The sequence below is a fragment of the Mus pahari genome, chromosome 5 (assembly GCF_900095145.1).
Source record: "Mus pahari chromosome 5, PAHARI_EIJ_v1.1, whole genome shotgun sequence".
NCBI lineage: Eukaryota > Metazoa > Chordata > Mammalia > Rodentia > Muridae > Mus > Mus pahari.
This window is the reverse complement of record NC_034594.1, coordinates 150963164-150982449: the sequence shown is the minus strand read 5'-3', so window position 1 is coordinate 150982449 and position 19286 is coordinate 150963164. Positions and strand designations below refer to the sequence as shown.

The following is a 19286-nucleotide window of genomic DNA, read 5'->3' as shown; positions in this document are numbered from 1 at the left end:
TGTGTGGTGGTGGTGGTGGTGGTGGTGGTGGTGGTGGTGGTGGTGGTGGTGGGGTGTACGTGTCCACACAAGTGAGTGTTTCAGACTGGAGGGTGGGTGAGACAGGAGGGACTGGCAGGGGTGGGAACAGGAGGGGGTGTCTTGGTGATCCAGGTAAGGACCACCAGCGGGTTGATTTCCTGGGGTTCTTTACCACCCTCTCTTGCATTACAAGACTTCCCTTCCTTGTGTTTCCATGTATCCTCACAGTACTGCCCTTAGGAGCCCCTGGTGGCAACGTGTTAGAACTCTGAATCCCTGGACCTTCTCCTCCAAATTCTGAATAGCTTCCAGAGACTGGACTTGAGCCTTTAACAAGTTCTGTCAGTGATCTGAAGGTAGGCTAGAGCCAGCGGCTTCTTCTCAGTGTTCAGTAAATGGGTGAATGAATCAGTTCATGGTGAGGGTGTCTAATGGGACTCCTACGGAAATGTGGACATTTAGAAAGGTGCAGGCCCCAAACCTGAGCAGGAATGGTCAAGAGCCATGAAGGACAGCATGGGGTGGCTGAAGAGCTATTGTGGCGGGACACACAGACACTCAAAGGGCATGTGTTCCTCCTGTGCTATAGTATGGCTGGAGTGTCCTCAAAGGCCCATCCATTCAGGGCTTGCTTCTCAACTTGGTTTCACTGGGAGGTGGTAGATGCTTCAGGTAGGTAGGATCCAGTGGAGGCTTTAATCACTGAGGTGTACCCTCAAGAGGAACTGTGGACTCTGTCTCCTATTCTTACTCTTTTCTCTCTGGACCATGAGACAGACAGGCCTCCTCCACCCGTTCTCCCACTGTGATGTATTCTAATGCCATGGATCCACCTGGTCACAGCCTACCATTTCCACAGCCCGGGGCCAATGCAAGCAACTTCCTCTTTTTAAGTTAATTGACTTTGGGCATTTGTTACAGTGATGGGAGACTAACACACTACCTAGAATGCTCTAGTGCCCCAAGCAAATCACCCTTAACTGTTTAAGTCACATCCTCTGGAAACCTGGAAACCATTCCAACTCTCCCAGAGGTAACTAACTGTGTTACTCTCTTCCTGTTTGTATTTCTCGCTGCAGTTACTGGTTGGTAGATTTTGTGCCTAGTTAATGATGTCAACTATTTCTTTAGGCCAGGTAATGTGACAGTCGTCAATATATATTGCAAGTTCTGGATTCAAGTAGACCCTGGATATTTATTTGAAAAGTGAAACATAAAATAGTAACTTATGTTGATATTGGTCAAGCAGTTGGTGCATAGGTGTTGACTTAATTATGTGTCTTGGAACTGGACATCTGTCAATATTTATGTATTATTTTTGCATGCTTGATTCTTTTCCAAGTAAAAAAAACATTTTAAGTGAATCCTAATGTCTGAGGTTTGGGAGAGGTGTGACTTAGCAGAAAATAAAAAGTAAAAGTTGCAAAGAGTTCAACTATGCAGACAGTTAATAAAATTAAAAAAAAAAAAAAAACAGGAAAAAAGAAAAAAGTAAAACCAAAGAAACTGGCAGAATGAGGCACACTTGGCAGGAAGTCAGTCCTGACAAGATGCTTTATCATGGCTGGTGGATGGGCCCAAAGCAATGGCCTAATGGCTTGATGTGGAAGGAGACTTGAAATGAGTCTCTGGAGAAGACTGAAATAATAAGCAGAAAACAAAATCTTCCATTTGCTCTGTTTAAAGAGATGGGAAGACTCACACGTTAAAAGTTAGAAAACACATTAATGTAATAACCGAGCAAATGACTCTATGGAGTAGTGAAGGGAGGGAGACTTTAAACACTATTTTATAATTTATAAACTATTCCCTTTGGTATCGACTGGAACCAGGACCACCAATGGGCTGTGATCCAGCAGAGCCAACATGTTTGCTCATGGTCCTACAGTCAGCAATGGGATCTGGAGCCCAGTTTTCCTCCTGCAATGTGCCACACTGTCTACTGGACCAAACGTAGACCTTAAATATGAAAATGGCTGCTAAGCCTGGTGAAATGGAAGGACATGGACGCTGCTGACAGAATTTCTCTGGAAGCACATTGTTCTTATCAAAACATCAAACAAGGAGCATCTCAGAAGCTTGGAACTAGGAATCTCCACTTCCTGTCTCTAGAAGTAAAGACCAGACCATCAGATGCTGCCAGCACTCTCCACTCTCCTGTGGGCACCGGGACTCCAAGGAGCAGTGGACGCTCAGTGTCCTTCCGGATCTGTCTTCAAGAGAGAGGACTTGTTGCCCACTGCTGGGCAGCCAGCCTTCTACGCTCAGCCTTTTTAAAATTTGCTTCTGCTGAAGAAAACCACAGAAAGCAGTAGAGAACTGGCTTCCCCGAGTGGCCCTTACACTGGGATCAGGGATGATGGCAAGAGAAGAGCCAGCAGCCATCCAGCATTTTGATGAAGAAGGAAGGATCCATTTTCATGGCTCTGACACTTTGGTCTCACCAGAGGTATGAGTGGAAACTGGAAATTGCTGCTAATGAGTCTTGAACAGAGAAGCCAGCAGCTAAGGTACTGGGCCATGCAAACTCTAGACAGTCCCCATCCATGGGGTTAAGGAACCTTAGTGGTGTCTGACTGACTTTCCCTCTGTTCAGTCCTCTCTCTTTAATCCTGGGTAATCATCTCCAACAACTACACACACACACACACACACACACACACACACACACACATGCACACGCCCAACTCCATTTGAGTGTTTGGCTTCCAGAGAATTCAACCTGGCACCTCCCAGGTGTGCTTCTCTGTTGGAGACTCAATAGCAGCAAGTTCCAGTTTCTATACATCTCTGGTGAGACTAAAGCCATGAAAATGGAGTCTTCCTTCCTCATCAAAATGCTGGGCCACTGATCTTATCTCTGAATGCCTCTCTCATCCAGTAGAAACCAGAGGCCACAGAAACCAGGGCCTTCTGGAGGGGAGGGACCTGGAGCTCATCCTCCCTCCCATGTGGTCTCATTTCTAAAGGAGTAACCTTACTGTTATGGAGTTGGTATGTTGAAAATCTTGTAAGATTTTATTTGAAATGCACACTATTGTTTGTTTTGTAAGGCACTGGTTCTGGTGTCCCCAAAGCTTTCTTCCATTTGTGGCATCCTTTGGTGTTTTCATTGTCCTCACTAGACTCCAGAAAAGTAGAATAATAATATGGTTCTTAAGGCCATACGCTAATTTGGGGAAATAGATCAACTTGCATATAAAGATAAAAACCATATAATAGATTAAAGAAGAGATGCCTTGCAGGCTAACTTCTGGTTCATTGGACAGAAGGGGAGCTACAAATGGTGATGGAATTAAGAATCATTTCCAGGAGGAGTTTGGACAAATTATTAGTTCACAGAGCTATCAGAAGGGTCTGAGATGGATAGCCTTAAAACAAACAAACAAGAAAACAAACAAGCAGCTTTCAGTCAAATGAACCAAGTTCTTTGACTGAAATTTGCTGATCTCTCTTCTCTCTGTGCCCAACACACAGTAGTGTTTGTGAGGAAGGCAGACTTGGAGCATTGGTAGCCAGTGTATCTAATTTTGTATATTCCCCAAGCCATGTAAGGTGTTATTCTGAGTAATGGGGTGAAAGAAACACATTAGTTCTGAAATCCTAGGTCACACTCTGTAGAATATATTTATTCATTCACAAGGAAGAGGGTCTAATGGTTACCAAATAGTCAAAAATTACAAAAAGCCTCTAAAATAACCATATCTAAATTACCTATACACAACTTCCCTGTGGGAAGTGCTAGGAGTATAGAAAGCCATAATCATTTAAAAGCATCAACTAAAATGAATCACACATGTTCTGTAAAGATATAAGGGTGGTGTAAAAGCAGGTTTGTATTACTTGGTATGCCTGTGTACCACATCTACGTAATTTACTAGTGATGAGGTTTAGTGATCATTTTTTAATCCTGGTTATTCAGAAAAGAATGAATGAATGAAGGGATGCTACAAATTGACAGCTGTACATAATAGCTTATATATAACTCTTCATGTTTTCAAAACTTCAATTGATTACTAATATAGAGATGAAGTTAGTTGAGAAAACTGTAATAGGTAGGCATTATGGATGTTTACTGTAAGCTTTCCCTCCCTCCCTCCCTCCCTCCCTCCCTCCTTTCCTTCCTTCCTTCCTTCCTTCCTTCCTTCCTTCCTTCCTTCCTTCCTTCCTTTTCTCCTACAAAATTGTGTATTATTGTGAAATAATTACCGTTCCAAAGTTCAGGCATGGTGTAGTTTATCTTTTAGAAGGAAATCAAGGGTTTGTTCACTTTAAATTTGACAGTTTTTGTTATACTCTTTGTGCCCCATTTTTTCTAAACCTCATTACAAAATGGCGCTGGGCCTGAATATCACTATGAGTTTAGCTGAAAGGGAGAGAGGAGAAAGGGGAGGATAGGAAAGAGGAAGAAGGGGGTGGGGAAGATGTACAGAATGAAGCCGTCTATGCCTAGAGACAAAAGGAGCAGTGATGGTCAGAAAACTATCCCCATTCAAACATGGCGCAGGGCCCCACCCTTTCCCCTAGCTGCAGCCCTGACTTCCTGCCCCTGCCCTCACTTGACCTACTTGCTAAGAAGATGCAACAGTTCTCGGATCTGAAGAGTTGATGTCTTACCAAGCAGCACCTAAGGACCTGAGACCAGGGCTGGGGCAGAGTGGGTCTCTCTTCCTTGGGAAGCCCCAGGTCGGCCCCTAGATGTGCAACACAACCTTCTACCGGAACAGACCTGGCAGGAAAATGGGTCCTATGGTATCAAATCCCATAGGAGAGCCACACTGGCCTTGGAAAAGCCAGCAAATCCTCACAGAGAACACACATTCAAAAAGTCACAAGGCATGACAGCCACTCTGTAGACTGCCATGAATAAAATGTCAAGTTCTAGAGCCACGCCCATTGGTTTTCAACATGCCCACTACCACCCAGTTTCCTTTCATGGACAGGAATCATCCTTCAGAGACAGGCTGGGATGCCCTTGATCTCCACTCTAGCAGGCTTAAGAGAGGGTTTTCATCTCTGAAAAGAACTAAGGAATCTCTCCCTACAGCGAGAGAACAGACCTCTTTTGTTGAAAACAATCAGACCATCAAACACTTCTTTAAAAAAAACTAAAAGGTCAAAACTTCTAATGTTTAGTTAGATCTTTATGGGGAAAGGAAGTGCTTTCAAGAACATAAATGCTAAATTTGGGACATGTTAATATCATAGACGGTCTCTTGTTATGCACGGTGGCTTGACTATACACAGGGAGTGGCAAGGTCTTGGCCCTTCAAAGAACTATGAGAGCTTCATTCATACTCTGTATGGACATATATGTGCAAAGCCTGTATGTTAAATGTGCTCATGAGAAGACCTGATACAGCTAGGTGTAATTTCCAAAAAGACAAACTGGAAACTGTATGTGTAATTAAAAAAAAATATTCCATTAGCATTTCTTTCTATTAATATGGGTAGTTTTTCATGGGGATCTCTCAAGGCAAGAGGGAACTGGGACTGCTCTTTGGTTTTAGTCTCTACCGTTTTTCTTTATGTAGAGACATCTTATCTACAATTATAGCTATCATCAATTTTAAATCTCCAGTTGGAAGATGTGATGAAACCATGCTAAAGTGACCATTCCAGTCATGTAGTGCTAAGACAGTAGGCAGAACTCCTATTTCATCAGAAAGACAGAATCTTGTCTGCCCACCTGTCTGGGGTTTGTTTCTCTAAAGCGCATGCCATCTAATGGTTTATATGATAACTTTATATGGCACATGACCCCTGTCTAGAGGATCATACAGACGTGCAGCTGGTGTCCTGTGAATGTATAGCAGTGTGCTCAGTACCAAAATATCAGGACAGCATGGGTGCATGATGAAGCAACTGCCTAGACCTAAAGACAGAAGTGTCTCAGAGCCAGATTTAGCAAAAGGCTCAACAACTCTGTCTGTGTGTTGATAAAGGACTAGACTTACTTCTTCTGGCTGCCAAATGCCTCTAGATGTGTGGCTAGTCTTAGCAAAAATGCAGTTGTTTACCCTTCAGCTCACACAGTCTCATTTTCATGTGAATTCTCACTACTGACCTGAATAGCAAGTATCCTTCATTTAAAAGATGCTCTGTGGATCAAAACTGTTTCCAGGGTACCTGTGCTCTCCTGATACCCTGATAAAGCAGGCTTCTGATTTCCTCTTACATGTAATCAAAGAATGGGAGCAAATTTAACCCAACTGCTTCGAGGGAGTCGTATTAACAAGGCACTCAGACCCACCATTAGGCTAAACTAGGTTCAAAATTTTTACTTGACTGAGAACAAATAAGTACCACAGATTATAAATAGTTCTTACGCTATGTGGGCCCAGCGCCAAGGGCTGCATATATACCCACTTACTTCATCTGCATTACAGCTTCATGAAGTCTATAATGGTATTTTCCTTATTCTGCAGACAAGAAAATAGGGACAAAAAGATATTAAGAGCTTTCCTCCAGGTCACATAAGTGGCAAAGCCAAGACTTAGTAATCCCAGGGTCCTAAAAGTTACACCAGACCGTGAGTCATCTCAGACTGTCTCCTGTAACCATGGAATCTGTCTTTGTCTATGAAATGGGGAAATGGTGGTACCAATCTCATAAAAGTTATCAGGATGCCTAGAAAAAGCATCCGACAGCGCCTGCAGTGCCATAGTGCCTAGTAACATCTTGGTTGTGTTATAACTATCCCTCCCCAGTATTCTGCCTGCATGGGACTCAACTATACACCCTCTAGAAAGATCTGCAAATTACTTTGCATGGCCTGCCTGGTCTCTGGCATTCGGATCACTGAATCCCGGGTTGGAGAAGATGCTTCTTTGTTTATCATGAATGGGGAGGCCTGTTCTATATCTCTAGCATGCTCCTCGGTTACTAGGGAGCAGACCTGCCGAAGGAAGTTTCACCTTCATCCTCACTCTGACTCCTAAGCATGACACGACAACCCAGCACATTGGTATTCAGCATCTTGGCACCCGAGGCCCCTGCCCCAACGCTACAGAATTCCTTTTCTAATTCAGAGGTTCTGTTTTACATTGGCTGAGATCCAGCCCTTGCCCTAGTAGAGTCTGAGGACTACATGAGGTGCCGTGTCTTGGACCTTCTTCTGAGAGTTTGGAAGGAACCCTAGGTTGGGGTTTGACAAGTGACTGGCAAGAGCTGGGGCTGTGCTTGCCAGTTTTGCTCCAGGCACTGAGCATGTTAACACGTCTTACACCAGGTGCTGCTCATATGTTACTTACAACAAGCCCAGTTTCCAGCCTATCATTTGGATTATACAGTGTCACGAGTTTTGTGCTTTACAGAGAGTGGCATACTTTTTTAACTGGGGAAACATAGAATGTGTATTGAAGACCTGCAAAGGAACCTTGGTATCAGGGTATGCGCTAAATGACCAATCTGACTGTTCCCAATCAATGCAGAACTTTCTAAAGCTGCAGAGTGGGACAGATGTCATTCCCACTGCCCTGCTAATCACGATCACAGGAATGAGACCAATGTCCTAGCAAGATGCTCTTCTCGTGTAGTTGTCCAAAGGAAAGCCAGCAACTCTTACCCTCAAGAATCACAAACTGGAAGGAGTACCTTCCAGTCCATTTACTTTGCAACTTGTATTGCTAAGGCTTTAGCTCCTGCTGGCCTTCAGCTCCACCCACTGGAGACCACCAGCAAACACTTGCACACACCCCCATCCTCACCCCCACCCCAAGGTGAAACTGAAAGCCCTGTGTACTGACAAGCTATGTCCAAGAACAATGGGATTTCCTGAGCAGCATTACTGCTGTGTGTCCTGACTCCTTGTGTAACTTCTAAGTGGAAATAGAAAAACTGTAATGTGGAAACTGGTAGGCTTCTCAAACTTTGCTATTTAAACAGGCCTTCTTATCTATGAGTTAGGGATCTACCCACTGGGAATTTAATCAAGTTTACCTGACTTGGAGAAATAAAATCAGATAGTAAGACATAGTTTTTGCCTATAGAATGAGGTAGCACAGATTGTATCTGAAGTAGGGATGTTGAAACTGTGGATCACTCCTGCATGGCAAACTGAATCTGGAGGTTGTGAACAAGTTGGCAACAGTATCTAGTACACACTTAGTATTCTGTCAGACTATAGTTCTACCTATAAGATAATGAACTCAAGAAGTCTAATCATGCTTAGCATATTACATCATGTGACTATACTGCAGCCTTGGTTCTAAGCTCATAACATGCTTCACCACGCATGTGACAAGCCATCCATGACAGTAAGGCTAGCCTGAAGCAACTCAGATCTGAGGTATGACATCAGGAATTTCCATCAGTGTCCTTCCTAGCAGGTGAGTGCTCTGCTCTTAAGGGAACATAGCGGTTAAGTTACAGAAAACCATGAATGTTTTCCCATGCTCCTCAGGGTGCATGTGAACATCAGGGTTGCCAATCTTCAGATTTGATTGTGTTACAATATGAGGTTTTAAAATGCCCAAATGAATTTTGGCATGGAATGAGGACAGAATGTCCTTTTTGTCCTTTCAACTTTTGAAATGGTCCCGGATGCATTTCTACCACTCCGTACTATGTATTTATGTATAGCATTATTCATGGCATTGATGATAATAAAGTCAAAGTATCAATCAACTCTGAAAATCATTGATCCTGTGTCCTGCTGTATCAAACACACAGTCGAGATTTAAACTTTTATGCAAGAATAAGTGTACTCACTTTACTAGTATGAAATTTTGCTTTCATAAATAATAAAATTTTTGTGCATATCAAAATATTTAAAATAACTGTGTTGATGAATGATTATTATGCAGTAAACATTTGGTTTGCTTACCTGTATTATATACCTATGCATTTGGGGTTGTACAGAAAAGTGTTGGGCAAACTGTCATTAGTGGAAAAGCTTAAGAGGCCCTCTTTTAGCTCACCTGTTGCTTTCTGCAGGTTATGCAGTATATCTAGGCTGGTTTAAACTTCTCCATACTCAAAGGGTGTTAGATCAAGCCTGATGATGTTTGTACAGTGTCTCTCCAAGGAAGTCCCCACAACATGTGCACACATGTGAACACACACCGTCATTATGTTAGTGCTCTTGGGTTTTTAATATGGGTCAGTGCTGAGGACACCAAGAATCACCCCCCAGCTTGGAGCCTCCACACACCTTTCTCTTTGAGTAAGAATGACAGAAGCCATTGGCTGACAGTAAAATAAAAGAGATTGGAAATTACAACTCAGACATGATGCACTCAAAGTTCTTTGGGCAACCTGTTCCCTCGTGACTGTCAGGAAGTCTGATTTTCGTAAAGGACACCTGCTAACAAACCACTTCACTTCCAGCCCACACAAACACAACTTTGCATCTGCTCTTCACCAGCACCCCACACCCTTTCCTATGGGATGCAAAAGGAGGAAAGAAAGTCAGTAGAAGAAATATTGGAAGGTAACGGAGGAGAGAGAGGGAAAAGCAGTCTTTCTCTCTTCCCCAGAGCATCTCAGATTTTTCACTATGAGGTAGTGGGTTGAGACTAGCCTTTCTCAAAGGCAGCTTAGAAAGGCAGCTGGTAAAATATTGGAAGTCCTAAACTGAAAGAAAGCAAAAGAATAACGACTATATTATTCAAAGGAAGAAAAACTGAAAGTCCATGGATATTTACACACACACACACACACACACACACACACACACACACACACACACACGATAAGGTTGGCAGTGTCTGTGTCTTTCTCTCCTCTCTTGCTTCTTTCAGATTTGTTGTGGGTAAGCAGTTTCTGATATGGTCCATTTCCCCTGTTTCATCATATCATTCCCTAACTCTGTGCCTTTCAAGGAAGCTCTCTGCTAGTAGACTAAGTGATAACATCCCACTAGCTTCTAATTAAGCCCAGGAGGTAATAACCTTGATAACAGGGGCAGATCCCATTACTCAGGTTACTGAGAGGTCTCTGGTTCCCTTCTCAGAATCTCTGACTGCACTGAAGTAAACTTGCTTGAACACATTAGAATACAATTGGCATGCCAAGCAACGTAAGCCAAAATCAGAAAGTAAGCATTACATGTGTTCTTTTGTGTGCAGAATATGTATAGTATATATATTGCATGTGTGTGTGTGTGTGTGTGTGTGTGTGTGTAAGTGTGAGTGCCTCTTCTATTTTCACATCACACATATATGGTATACATACAGGGAAAGGAAGTATCTAGGGGGAATGAAGGGGGCACAGAAAAAATAATGGTATAAGAAAGGCAAACTACTGTATGCTTCGTCTATGAGGAGTGAATATATAGGCACACATATGTATGTATATGTATAAATATATTGGAGACTAGTAAGCGGGGAGGAAAGGTAAGAGTGTGGATAGGGTGAAGAAGACCTAAGCGCGGTGTAGTGGCTATTCCTGGTTGTCAACTTGCTATATCTGGAATGAACTCCAATCCAGAATTGGAAGGCTCACCTGTGATCCTAATCTGGAGGCTGGAGATAGAAGTTTCTGTCCTGGATCTTTGCATGGAGATCTTGAGGCATAGTGACTATGAATCCCAGAAGATTAAGACAGGGAGATCTCTGAGTTCAAGGTCAAAGCAAGTCCCAGATCCAGGAGTGGTGGCACACACCTGTAATCTGGACTACACCTTCTGCTGGAGACCTACATAAGGACATTGGAAGAAGAAAGACTTGCTCTCTCCCTTCTTCACCTGCTTGCTTTGCAGGACTGAGCGACTGCTAGATCCTTGGACTTCCATTCACAGCTGCTGCTGACCATTGTTGGGAGTTGGTCTACAGACTGTAAGTCATCAACAAATTCCCTTACTGCATAAAGACTACCATAAGTTCTGTGACGCTAGAGAACCCTGACTAATACACATGGCAACAAACACATGGATAAAATGTCACAGTGGACCTATCATTCTGTATGTTATCCAAAGAGTTAATAAAAGCGCATTAAACCATAAGGTATATCAGACAGTTTGCCACCCCCTCCCTCTGTGCCCAGGAAGACTTCCATAAAGGAAAGAGATCTACTTGGAAATGAAAAGATATGGTTTAGGAATAACGATGATTTGGGAATGTTGAAATCTCTGTAAATTACACACACCATCACATTTTTTTTTTTTTTTTTGAGATGGGGATAATATGAGAAAATGACTGTTTTCGAAATGCTTCACCCAAGTCCTGCTTTTTATCTGGTAATTGAAAATCACACCTGAATCAACGCATTATTGTAATTACCTCCATTCTTGTCCCACAGTTGGCAGTCAAAAAAACGTTCCTGAGGCATGCATAGTGTATGGCCATAGGCAAGGTATTAATTCACACCAGAGGAGTAGGCAACATCCGAGGTGCCTTGATCAAGAATATGCACCAGGAGATCTAGTTAGCACTGAATGTGTCTAGGTGTCAGGGTCACCTAAGTTCAAAATATTGTCAGAGATCCATTGGGTATTTTGTTAGACCAGGGAACACTGATGGACAAATTTCTTTGTGGTCTGAAAGGATACTCTAGAATGCAATTAGCCTTCTGGCATTTGTTGACATTTGTTTAATGAGCCAATATGTGGTCAATGTTAGTAAATGTCCCAACATGCACTTGGACAGAACTAAGTACACTATGTCATAACTTAGCAAGTGCTTCAAATTGGGGATCTTAAACTTTTCACCAAAGAAATGGTTATGTGACCCCAGGTACATAGGCATGTAAGATACATCTACAATCAAACATTTTCAGCAATAGGTCATAGGAAATTTTATTTTAAAGTAATGATTTGGTGTAAGTTTACTATTTATTAAAGACAAAAGCAAATTCCCATACTAACAGGATGGCCAAGGTCATTCATATGAGCTATTATTTGATATTGTAGCATATACAGCATACTCAAAGCTTCTAGGTCTTCATAAATATTTTTATTTTATAATTGTCAGTGCTGAGGACACCACCTCACATCAATGCCTAATACAGATGACAGAAGTGACGTTTGGGAAATTGCTGGAACTTCTGTCCAAATTCCAGGCCAGAATTCAGTTAATGATTGGTTTTTAATAGGACTCAAGCCAGCAACTCAAATAGAATTTTTATTTATTTATTTATTGATGATGATGATGATGATGATGATGATGACGATGATGATATGTTAATACATGTAGAAGCCAGAAGTCAGTCTTGGGTACCCCCCTTTTTTCTGTGATTGATTTGGGGTTTGCTGACTAGGCTAGGTTGTTTGGCCAGCAAGCCCAGAATTCTGCTTGCCTCAGCCCCCTCACTGCTGGGATTAAAACTGCATGTATCACACCCAGCCTTCCAGGAAGTGAGCTCTGGCATTGCAAGCCAGATGGCCTGCCCAGAACAAAATGTATACATTGTGTTAGGACCAAAGCTGTGGGGAACTTGTACAATGAAACATGGTCAGGAGCTATGAGAAAGCCTTGATTCATTATAAATTTGGTTTTGAATTAATTTTTATGTCACTGCCCATTCAGAAATCTTTTATTTTTGCCAATTTTTTTTTTGCATCCCCCACATTTTCTTGTGGAATCTCATATGGAGTTGAACCCTGTTTAAGGAGCTGTGGTCTAAATATTAGCCTAGTAAAAATTAATCAATAATATTTTCTATGGTTTGGATGTGTCTTTTGAAGTTCACGTGTTAGAAACATACTTTCCAAAGTAACAACAGAGAGGCTGGGCCTGCTAAAGCAGAGTAGGTCATAGGCCATGAGGTATCTGCCTTCCAGAGACAAGCTTGTCTGTCTTAATGGCATTATCTTGCTTTTCTGCCTTCTGCCATATTATGGCAAGAAAGTCCTTATGTAGAATAGTAGTCAGGGTTCTCTAGAGAAACAGGATGTGTGTGTGTGTGTGTGTGTGTGTGTGTGTGTGTGTGTGTGTGTGTGTATGCATGCATGCTCATTTTTCCATGTCCTTTATATGGGCTGCCAGCAGAAGCTGTGGCCCAGATTAAAGGTGGCTCTTCCCGACTCAGAAGATCTGGATTTAGGGTGGGTCTCCCCACTTCAAATGATTTAATTAGGAAAAATCCTTTACAGGTGTTCCCAGCCACTTGTGTTCTAGTTAATTCCAGATGTAGTCAAGCTGGAAACTAAGAATAGCCAGCACATGTGGGCCACTGTCCTTGGACTTAACCAGTTTCCAGAACTGTAAGAAATAAATCTCTATTCTGTATAAACTGCCCATCCTAGGTTCTTTGATGGCTGGCACAAAATGAACTAAGACAGTGTATAGGGCTTCAGCCATGTTCTAGGGTATATACAAATGTAGGCTTGTTACATATTCCTTATTAACTGACTCTTTTATTGTTAAAATATCTTTATTAATCTTTAATGATGGGTCTTATCTTGCCTTATACTAATTTTCTTCATTAATAGAGCTATACAGCTTACCTTATTGGATACTTATGGGATGTATCTTTTTTTCTGTTTTTTTATTCTCAACTTCTCTGGGTTCTACACTTTAAGCAGCACCATTTATGAAGAGTACACAATTAGCTTCTATTTTAAAGTATAAGCAGAAAATTGTATTTTAATTGGAGTGTTTAGTTGCTTTCCATACCTTCCGTTTTAGAATTGTTTTCTGCTAGTCTACTTATATCCTTTTCTCTTTTCTCATCTTTGCAGTTTTTACATCAACCAAGTATTTTCCATTTTATTTCACCTTCTACATATAATATTTTATTCATTACTCTACTTATAATGTTTTAATTTTATTTAACTCTCTTCTTTTTGTATGGCTTTGGTCCTAAACCTATTGCTACATAAACAAAAAAAAAAAACCTGTTTTGTTGTTTTACATAATCAAAATGTATTTCTACTTGCCAGTAAATTTTCCTCAATATTTTATTCTATAAGTTTACAACAGCAATGTGAGAAGAATTCAACAGTGAATGCCCATAAACCTCATTTAAATCTCTCAAGCCCCTCTGATCCTCTTACTCTTAAGTTGATAGCTTCTTGTATGGATTGTTATTGTCACAGGGATATAGATATGTACGTACAAATGCATGGATACAAACTGCTGAGTCCATTTCTGTTGTTCACCCAAATACGGTTTTAGGGCTAACCACTCCACGTGGGACAACTAACAAGGGGGCTTTACCCCCCCCCCAGAAGAGCTAATCCCACTTCTCCAGTCATCAGTACCCTGCAGCTCTTTGTCTAGGAGGTGGGACTATGCAAAAATCCCCCTTCTGTGTTAATATGCCCATCAACATTGGCATCCTTCTGGTCTTGCTTACACAGCCCTTTGGAGGAGAGGTGGCTTGTAATCTTTCTGCCCATCTTCTGGGATGTTTCCTGAGCCACAAATCCAGGAGCTGTGATGTAGACTCACATAAGGAGCTTTTTCTGCATGCTTCTTCACCTATCTCCTCGTGCCTCCAAACAACCATCAGCACACATTTTATTTCCAATGTTTCCCAGCCCAGCAAATTTTCACCCTATCTGTCACTTGATTCTTCCTGAGTGTGTGGGACCATCTTTCCCTCCTGTGTCATTCCTCTTCCTACTTCATTTAGGGTTTCTCTACTAGTAGTGGATTCTTGAAATTGTTGGTTTAAGATGTCCTAATTTCACTTCAAGTGTTGACAAATACTTCTGTCATACTTCTGTGTATCTGGCAGTCAGTAGCACACCCCACAGCACACGCACATAGCATCCTATTTTCTCAGTATCCATCACTTCTGCTGGGAAGCAAGTGATTAGTCCCATGTTGTTTCCATGAAAACAGTGTCGTCTCCTCAATGCTGTATTGATTGTGCCCTTGGCTTTTGTCTTCATCAGGCTTAGTTATGCTTGCTACAGTCTTCTACATATGGCTCTGGAGATGATAGGCGGGGCTTCCTGAATCTATCTTCTGGTGGTTTTGACCAGTTTTAGAGAATATCGTTTCTGTGTTGGTCTCACCTACTATTTCCTAGACTTTGGCTCCATGTTTGAATGTGGAGAACAGTATAACCCATGTGTCTTTTATACTTCTTGCTAAATTTCCATCCTTTTGCTCAATGCATTTACATGAATATAATCTACTGGTCTATCTTCCATTTCACGGTTTCATCGTATACTAAATTTAATATGTGATGGGGTCTCTCTAGTGAGTTCCCACTAAACAATGTTTCTTTTTCTTAGGTTCCAAAATTACCAATTCGTATGTTTGATTTAAAAATCAAACAAACAAACAAACAAACAAAAAACAGATGCCAGGTTTCTGGTGAAATTCCTTACTGTGCCATCTATTACCTTGAACATACCAATCATAGACACTCAAAAGTTTACATCATTCAATTGGGTAACTTAGGTCTTTTGACAGTGCCTGTTTTGGGATTTCTAGCTGGTATACTTGCTAATTTAATTGAAAATAAAATTACAAATATACAAGCAGCCTCCATGAGACTGACTGAGTCAACCCAACCCAAGACTATCATAGCGAGTCTAGGAATCAAACTCAGGTTGTTTGTCAGCAACTGTCTTTATATGCCAAGTCATCATGTAGGACCTGGAGGGTAACTTTTAATGAAAACTACTGTGGAAATGCCTAGAAGGGCAGGACTGTGCGACTTCACCAATTTTATGAAGTGGACTACATCACTTTCTATTAGATGGTTAACACACATGCTTGCATATGCTTTAATGTGGTTAATGTGGTGCAATCCTTCCTTCCTTCCTTCCTTCCTTCCTTCCTTCCTTCCTTCCTTCCTTCCTTATCTTACATACAAGGCTTTAAAAAGAGAAACCCACAGCTCCTCCAACCTCAAACCATGAGAAGCCAGTCACATTCCCCAGAGTAACTGCAAGCAACTACGTGGGCAAAGTCACTTGGAAAACCCTACTTTGCTTCCCAAGTCATTGTGAACCTGTCCTGGCCACAGTAGTTGTATCCATTTCTCTGACTTTCCATCTTTGTTTTCCTTTTAAAAACATATAAAGTGTTATAGCTTGGCCAATTCTTAACTCACTTTCCCCTATACGCTTAAATGCACACATATAGAAACTAAGGCTACTGAGGACACTCTCCACCACCCCCTACCCTCCCACCAAGGTTGACAACTGACACTCTATTCAAGATAACTGGATATATTCATTCTCTCTCTCTCTCTCTCTCTCTCTCTCTCTCTCTCTCTCTCTCTCTCTCTTTCTCTCTCTCTCTCTCCACCCCTACCCCTATCCAAAGGCAGTTTGCAAAGCTTGTAAATATCATCTTAAAAGCCGGGCGTAGTGGCGCACACCTTTAATCCCAGCACTCGGGAGGCAGAGGCAGGTGGATTTCTGAGTTCGAGGCCAGCCTGGTCTACAGAGTGAGTTCCAGGACAGCCAGGGCTACACAGAGAAACCCTGTCTTGAAAAACCAAAAAAAAAAAAAATATATCATCTTAAAATAAAAAAGAGTATAGAATGTAAACTCTTCTAAAACAGAGAAAACAGAAAGGCCGCCAGAGTGACAGATCTGACCACCACAAAGGGATTAAATGACATTTAAGCAAAGAGCTTGAATTGGGGGACTCGGAGGAAGAGCTTCCAGGGGACCTAAGGAGCACAGAGTAAGATCACACTGTTGCTCCCTTGCCATACATGGAGGAGAGATACCTCAGAAAGGGCCTGGTGTAGTCTCACATAAACCCCAAACTCCCAGACTTGGCTGGAACCTAGAGATATTTCAAGTTCATGTGTCCAGTGAAGGGAACTGAGATCATGAGAAAGTTTGTGAGAACAAGCCAAAGACGTCAGGAGGTAAGCCCAGAATGCAGCCTACCATTAACCCACCAGCCAGCTCGGGCTCCCTAGCTTCTCTCCTGCACTGGGAGTTCTCATGCTTAGAAGCCAGCGGCCTGGCTCCTCCATCTGTAACCCTCCCTCAGGCTTGCTCTTGTGCCCTAGACCAAGTTAGACTGTGGTAATGACAAATGCGGTATTGGACACAGATGAGCAGTATGTCCCAAGCAAACAACATTTTTATATCAGAACAACAGAATATAACAGCAGTCAATAAAACGGAGAGGGTTTTAATTCTAAAATATCAATACGTAGCTGTTTCCTCTCTAGATGAGAAATACAAAAATATTGATGTCAGCAAGACAAAGGCACCTATATGTTAGCTCTGACCTCGGAGTTTTGGGTCCCCCATCTCTGGTTGAAACTCATTTCCTTCTTTTGGATAATCTTGCCAGACAATAAATACTCTGTCTCAAAAGAAAGACTGCACAAAATTAAATCTGCTCAGTGGTTTCTCATGGGACAAAGTCCAATCTAAGCAATAAATAAAATAAAACAAAACCTTAAGTCCCTCAGAGTTAGAAATGTGTTCAGATTTCTATAAAACACAAAGAATGTGGAGGCTCTGACTTTCTTGAAAACATTATAGATATTTCCGAAGAATGCTTACTTCCTCTGTTCTGGCTGATTCATAAAACAAAATAACAAACATACAACAAACAAAATCCTATAATATCAGGTAGGCACTCAACACTCAGGATTTACATGTGTAAATTTACCGGGTGTGTGCATGTGTGTGTGGGGGGGGACTCATGTATGTGCACATGCATATGTGTGTGTGCAGATGTGTAGGTATATGTGCACACAGATGTGGAGGCCAGAGAACAATCTCAGGTGTCATTCCTCAGTGACTGTTCACCATGCTTTTGGAGGCAAGGTCTCTCGGTAGGCTACATCTCCCCTATTAGGTTAGGCTGGCTGGCCATAGAGTCCAGGGCATTCACCTGTCTATCCATTCCCAGTGCTGGAACACACGTACTGTCACACCTGGATTGTTCTATGTGGGTTCTGAGGATTAAACTTCAGCCCTTGTGCATACCAAGCTCTTTGCAACAGAGCGACCTCCACAGCCCCAGCGTTCAGAGTCTTAACACAAAGGTTTGCTTACAGCGATAAATGCAGCAGACAATAATTCTCGTGTATTCTCAAATCGTTCTCATCACATATACCATCTTCTAAGGATTCAATATTGATGAAGAAAACCTCTGAAAGTAGGATTGATGGATGACAGGTGCTGCTTTTGATAAGACTCTAATATGAAACAGTCTGCTTTTTATTAACTAGTAGCCCACTGACAGGCTAGAAATACAAATATGGCCTGGTAATAAAAATAGGTCCTATGGAAACCTCCGTAGCCAAGGAGTCCCCATGGACAGAATAAGGATAAGCTGATATGGGACTGGTAAGTCCCATGCTTTCATTCCTCCATACTGGCTCTGCTTACTGCATGTACCGTAACTAATTCACATCATGATTTCCTACCAACTCCATCACTCAGATTACAGGCCAAGAGCTGATTGTAGGAGGCAAGGAAGTGAGACTGATTTATCATTCCGGACCGTGAAACAAACAGGCAAAGAGCAGTATGGTAGAGTACAAACTGAGAGAGAGTCTCACATACACAGCTTAGGCATTTATTAGCAAGCTGTTCTGAACATGGTACTTAGCTCTAAAAGTGCAGATTAACCATCTACCTTAAAATGTGGCTGGAAAAATTTACATGAGATAATTCAGATGAAGTTTTTAGGAAAAGATGTGGGGCATGTTCCACACACTCCATAATCCTTAGCTATTATGAGTAATAGTAGAAGAATATTTGTATCATCTCAGACTTCCGGTACAGTTGAACTAAGCCATATTCTTATATCCTGACCCTTCTGCCTAGCCTTTTGCTGATGATCTCCTTAGACTTCACATATGAACAAAGAAAGTCTCTGGCACAGGCAGTGCTATGTCTGAACTATACCAAATCTGACCTTCTTCAAGAAGAAAAGGCTGAGGTCACACCTGCAGGTCATCTCAAGGTCATTGTAGCCTGGTGCATAGTTTGGCACTCTTCAGTTTTTACCCCAAAGTTTGATCACGAATCTTATAAATTTGAAAGGATAATATAGTGTCAAGTCCATGAGATCCAAAGGACTCTCCTTCATTTGCTTCATGAGTCCAGTCCATGTTTATTTATATTGCATGTACCTGCAATTTCAACAATGTTGCTGCAACTCCAGTTTAAAAAGGATGCAGGAGAGGTAAATAGATGGCTCACTGGGGAAAGGTGCTTGCTGTACAAATATGAAGATGTAAGTTCGAATCCTCAGACCCTACATAAGAACCAGAGATGTGCTATAAATGTCTAGATATAAGGCAAAGACAGGAGGTTCCTCAGAGGAACCTGTTCTCTGAGCTCCACACCTGTTCCATGGCATGATCACACCTTTGTGCATGCACACACCATACATGTGCACACACACATGTATACACACACACACACACACACACA

At 41.9% G+C, this 19286-nt stretch overlaps 1 protein-coding gene across 3 annotated transcripts in view; it reads right to left on the bottom strand.

Annotated features, from left to right (window-relative positions):
• Positions 1 to 19286, bottom strand: part of Kif26b (kinesin family member 26B) — a 403835-nt gene that overhangs the window by 139447 nt on the left and 245102 nt on the right. The gene's annotated exons all lie outside the window — the stretch shown is intronic.